A 6102-nucleotide genomic window follows, 5' to 3' on the forward strand; every position below is an offset into this window, starting at 1 on the left:
GGAGTTATCTTGGGTTATATTTCACCTAAAGCTTTCCCTAAGGATTGTTGATATCTATGATGCTCATAAATGACCCAAGTTCTTCATTTATCCTCCCGGTGAGATAAGTTTCTCGTCTCCTTGTTCTTATCAATCCAATCTTGTTTTCGTTAGTGGCAGAATTTCACCTTAAGTTTTGAGATGTTTTCATAAGCCCACAAGCAGCTTTTTATTTTCGTTGTTGATTTTCCAACAACTCCGTTCAATACTTCTTTCTAAGGATTCTTCTCAAATTCTATTGTGGTAGAAGATGTCATTTTCTTCTCAACTCTTTCCTTTCCAACGATCCAACTTCTATTCTTTTGTTCCGGAGGCATTGTGATGTTGCTCTCTTCAACCCATCTTCATATTTTGTCAGGATCGTGTTCTTTTCATGCTTATCAATTTAACGGGAGTGTTGTATCCTCTGTGCAAGATCTTTTCGCCTTATCAAGTCTTGCATCTCTTTTCAACTGGAGTGGTGTCCGAATTTGTTCTTCCTCTTTTCTCTTTTCTAACGGAGTGTTTTCAACTTCGTTCATCTCCATTGTATTATTTTCTCGAAATGGCTTAACCTTTTCAAGGTTCTTTGGTTTCACTCATTTGTCAAAGAAGCAACTTAGATTCACCTCTTCTCATCCTCTTTCGTTTCTATCCGGTGCCATCCTAGATCTCGGGACGAGATCCTCTCGTAGTGATGGAGTGTTGTGACGCCCCGAGACCGACGCGCCAGGTGTCTTCCAGTTATTCGCTGTTGTTGCCTTGTCTTCCGCTTGCGTGTTTCATCTTGCCATGTCATCATCCGAATTGCATCATCATGTTTTCAAAACTTGCATTCGTCCGGGTTCCCCCAGTTCCGTCCGTTGTCCGTTCTCAGCCCAGACACACTTGCACGCGCCCGCGGCATGTCCGAGATAGTATTTTATAAGTGGCCGGAAAATGTTCTCAGATTGGGTTGAAAGTTGGCGTGCGGTCTTATTATAGTGTAGGTAGGCCACCTGCCAAGTTTCATCGCATTTGGAGTCCGTTTGATGCCCAACCGTTAAACTATAGCGGCAATATAGCCGGTCTATCGTTGGACGTTTTCGGTCTCCGGAAACGGATGCCGGGTTGCATTCCTCCCCTCTCTTCTCAAGCCGACCACACACTTAACCTCGTTCGTCTAACCCCTATCTGCACAGTGCTTCGACCCCTCGCGTGTGTCCGAAGCTGTCCCGAACCCGACCCGGGCAATCGTCACCTTTGGATTCGGTTCATCCCCAAACATCTACAAAACATCTCCGTTTTTTTATTTGGACTCCCTAACCAATTTATTCTCGACCGCCCGATTACGATCGGACGGACTGAATACCCCCTAACCTAATCCAACAGCATATATATAGAAAGCAACCCTAAATTTTAGGGGAGCTGTCCCATCCTCCTCCTCGCCGCCGCCATTCCAAATCCTCTCGGGATCCTGGCCAAATCCACTTAGTTTTTTCCCCATCCACCCAAATGGCAGCCTCCACCTCCCCTCCCGATTCACCTCCATCGATCCCAACACCACCAAGCCACCCCGACGGACCTCGCTGGAGCTCCTTCCTTTTCCCCCTCTGCCCGAGCGCGCCCGTCCTCGCAGCCCCGCCGTGCCAGCTTCAACGCCCGCCTCCTCGACTACCTCGCGACGGCGACCTCGACAAGCTGCCGCCACCGGTGACCGAACCAGCAGCAACATCGTCTCTCCTCCTCCGCTACCCCGAGCGTCCCTCTTGAGGCCCTGCTTCCTTGCGCTCCGTCGTCACCCCGCTCGTCCAAGCCTCCTATGTTCTCCGTTATGGATGCTGTCATCCGAGCTCCTCAAGCCGACACCGTCCAGGGTCCCAACGACCTCGCCGTCCTGGCCTCCTCTGCCGTGCTGGTGAGCGCGACGCTGGAGCATCGCAGGTTGCCGTGCCTCTGCCCATCCTTCTCCTCCTCTCATTCCCTCGCGTCTGTCTCTCCCTCTAATTTCTCTCTTATGCCCAGGGAGGCACCACCCGTGTCGCCGGATTTCGCTGCCTTAGCCTCGGATCCGTCCATCTTCTCCGTTCCTCGCCTCTCCGCCTCCTGCCGTCCCTGTTGCCATTGGACTGCGCCGCTGCAGGTAGCCACCTTGCCGCTCGCGCCGGACCTTTGCTCCTCGCGAGCCTGTTTTGACACAGCCGATGCTGCCGCCTTCTGCTGCAGGAGGTCGCCCCGTCATGGCCTTGCCTCCGGCCAGAACCACCTGCCCTCGATGCCTCTTGCTTGGATCCAGCCGTCCCCGAAGCCAAGTGCCGCCGATGACCTCCATCTCCCTGCATCGCACCTAGGCCCGCGCCACCTCCTTGTTTCGCTCTTGCACGAGCAAGACGACGGGCGCCTGATCGATCCGGATGCACCGGTTGACCGCGAGGTCGACTGGGCCACGACCATGTCGTGGCTGCAAGGCCCAGCGCCCTCCTCTACTTTGCCATCGCCGTGGGCCGCCAGATTCGCCGGCCTGTTCCACTGACTGGGCCTTGGCCCATGGTGAGACACCTCCCAGCAGCGCCCCTTTTGTTTTTTTTCAGTTGGCCCAACTTGCACTAGATTCGGCCCATAGATGTTTTTTTTAGTTCTGCGAATTTACTAAATTTCCTTCACATGCATAATTACAGAATATGCCATCATTTTAAAAATGCTCACACCTAAATAACCGTGCATCGGATTTAAACAAACTTAACATGAAAGTTGCTTAGAATTTTGTGTAGTTTCATAATATGTCATTTTCATCCATGTTTAAAATGTTTAAAATGCTGTTTGTGTAATTTTTGCCCATATGCCATGCTAAAATGATTTAATTCATAACTATTTAACCGTACCTCCAAATTTAATAATCTTTATATGTATAAATGGGGTAGAAAAATGTCTAGTTTAACATGGTGGCATCACTTTGCATGTTTAAAAACTCTAAAATATGGTTTAGGGCAGAACAGTACCAAACCTTAAAATTTGCACATGAGGAGTTTCCGGACTTGTTGCTTGTTGTTCCGGCCTCATTTAAACTTGCCTAGATAGGTAGTTTTCATTTGCTTCACCTCTTGCCATGTTAATCAACATTTAATATTGTTGGGTACATAAACGAGATCGAACTAAACAACTTGTTGTGGTGTTTCGTCAATATGCAACTCGTTGCATATTGAGCTGCACTTAACTTGTAGTTTTGCTTGTGCACTTTGCCATGCCATGAATCATTAAACCGGACATGCATCATACTTGGTTGTGCATCATGCCATGTTTATGTGGTGGATGTTTTACTATGTGGTTTGCTTCTTTCCGGTGTTGCTTCTTCGGGTTGGTTCCGTTAACGTCGCGCTTGTGAGGATCCGTTCGACTACGTCCGTTTGTCTTCTTCATGGACTTGTTCTTCTTCCTTGCAGGATTTCAGGCAAGATGACCATACCCTCGAAATCACTTCTATCTTTGCTTGCTAGTTGCTCGCTCTATTGCTATGCCGCGATACCTACCACTTGCTATATCATGCCTCCCATTTTGCCATGTCAGCCTCTAACCCACCTTTCCTAGCAAACCGTTGTTTGGCTATGTTACCGCTTTGCTCAGCCCCTCGTATAGCATTGCTAATTGCAGGTGAAGATGAAGTTTGTTCCATGTTTGGAACATGGATATGTTGAGACATCACAATATCTCTTATTTTAATTAATGCATCTATATACTTGGTAAAGGGTGGAAGGCTCGGCCTTATGCCTGGTGTTTTTTTCCACTCTTGTCGCCCTAGTTTCCGTCATACCGGTGTTATGTTCCTTGATTTTGCGTTCCTTAAGCGGTTGGGTTATGATGGGAACCCCTTGACAGTTCGCCTTGAATAAAACTCCTCCAGCAAGGCCCAACCTTGGTTTTACCATTTTCCACCTAGCCTTTTTTCCCTTGGGTTTCCGGAGCCCGAGGGTCATCTTTATTTTAACCCCCCCAGGCCAGTGCTCCTCTGAGTGTTGGTCCAAACTAGAGTCCTTTGCAGCACCCCCTCGGGGAAGCTCGGGGCTTGGTTTTAGCTGTATGGAGCGCTCATCCAGTGTGCCCCGAGAACGAGATATGTGCAGCTCCTATCGGGATTTGTCGGCACAGTGGGTGGTCTTGCTGGTCTTGTTTTACCATTATCGAAATGTCTTGTAACCAGGATTCCGAGTCTGATCGGGTCTTCCTGTGAGAAGGAATATCCTTCGTTGACCGTGAGAGCTTGTGATGGGCTAAGTTGGGACACCCCTGCAGGGTTTTGAACTTTCGAAAGTCGTGCCCGCGATTATGGGCAGATGGGAATTTGTTAATATCCGGTTGTAGAAAACCTGACACTTAACTTAATTAAAATGCATCAACCGTGTGTGTAGCCGTGATGGTCTCTTCTCGGCGGAGTCCGGGAAGTGAACACGGTTGTTGTGTTATGCTTGAACGTAAGTAGTTTCATGATCACTTCTTGATCACTTCTAGTTTACGACCGTGCTTTGCTTCTCTTCTCACTCTTATTTGCGTAAGTTAGCCACCATACATGCTAGTGCTTGCTGCAGCTCCACCTCACTACCCCCTTTTCCTACCCATAAGCTTAAGTAGTCTTGATCGCGAGGGTGTGGGATTGCTGAGTCCCCATGACTCACAAATTACTTCCAAAACCAGTTGCAGGTGCTGATGATACCAGTTGCAGGTGACGCAACCGAGCTCAAGGAGGAGCTCGATGAAGAACGTGTTCGTTGTGATGTTCCGTTTCAGTTGATCAGCAGAGGAGCCCAGTTGGGGCGATCGGGGATCTAGCATGAGGGGTTGTCTTCTTTTATTTTGGTTCTATAGTCGGACCTTGATTGTATTCTGGATGATGTAATGCTATATTTATGTATTGTGTGAAGTGGCGATTGTAAGCCAGCTCTTTACCCCTTTCTTATTCAGTACATGGGATGTGTAAAGATTACCCCTCTTGTGACATGCCTACTATGCGGTTATGCCTCTAAGTCGTGCTCCGACATGTGGGAGATATAGCCGCATCTTTTATTTCAATAAAAGTGGCATTGATAGCCTTTACTATGCCTATTTTAGAAGTCCACATGTTGCTGTTTGAAAACAGAAAGTTTACTGCTGTTGCAATAATTCCCTAAAAAATTCAGAATGCGATAAAATGTTGAAACCTTTTGCATATTAAGATCTGATAAATTTACTACAGTGGGAATTTTCTTTCATAATTTTTGGAGCTATGGAAGTATGGATGTTGCTGCATTCTTTACAGACTATCCTGTTTAAGCAGATTGCTGTTATGTTTGCATTGTTTGCATATGTTTGCTTCTTTAATGATTCTATTTGAGGATAGGACTATTAAATATACAGAGGCATTTAGTACGCAATGTTGAATAATAATTTTAGTGATTTGCTACAGTAGAGTATGATAAGGTTTTGGCAATGGTTTATACTAACTTATCTCACGAGTCCTTGTTGAGTTTTGTGTGGAAGAAGCTTTTGAGATTTAGGGAGACCGTGATATGAGAGGAATTAAAGAGATACAAAAGCTCAAGCTTGGGGATGCACAAGGCACCCCAAGATAATATCTCAAGAATTCTCAAGCGTCTAAGCTTGGGGATGCCCCGGTTGGCATCCCACCTTTCTTCTTCAACAACTATCAGTTTGTATCGGTTGATCCTAAGTTTTTGCTTCTTCACATGATGTTTTCTATTCTTTGATGCCATTTTATTTTGCTTTGCTTGCTGTTTGAATAAAATACCAAGATCTGAAATTATTAAATGTTAGAGAGTCTTCACATAGTTGCATAATTATTCAACTACTCATTGATCTTCACTTATATCTTTCGGAGTAGTTTGTCGATGCTCTAGTGCTTCACTTATATCTTTTAGAGCATGGTGGTAGTTTTATTTTGAAGAAATAGATGAACTCTCATGCTTCACTTAGATTATTTTGAGAGTCTCAAATAGCATGGTAATTTGCTTAAAATCCTAATGTGCTAGGTATACAAGATTAGTAAAAACTTTCTTATGAGTGTGTTGAATACTAAGAGAAGTTTGATGCTTGATGATTGTTTTGAGATATGGAGGT

General features: G+C 46.0%; 1 long non-coding RNA gene across 2 annotated transcripts; it reads left to right on the plus strand.

The window, feature by feature from the left end:
• The first annotated feature begins 1434 nt into the window (after positions 1–1434).
• Positions 1435–4904, plus strand: LOC119268178. Of its 2 annotated transcripts, none has more exons than XR_005132964.1 (3): positions 1435–2140; positions 2224–2547; positions 4712–4904. It is a non-coding gene; the product is annotated as an uncharacterized LOC119268178 (long non-coding RNA). The 2 variants fall into 2 exon arrangements; XR_005132963.1 differs by lacking the exon at positions 4712–4904 and adding an exon at positions 3381–3426.
• Positions 4905–6102: the final 1198 nt, after the last annotated feature.

The sequence above is a fragment of the Triticum dicoccoides genome, chromosome 3A, assembly GCF_002162155.2.
Source record: "Triticum dicoccoides isolate Atlit2015 ecotype Zavitan chromosome 3A, WEW_v2.0, whole genome shotgun sequence".
Taxonomy (NCBI): domain Eukaryota; kingdom Viridiplantae; phylum Streptophyta; class Magnoliopsida; order Poales; family Poaceae; genus Triticum; species Triticum dicoccoides.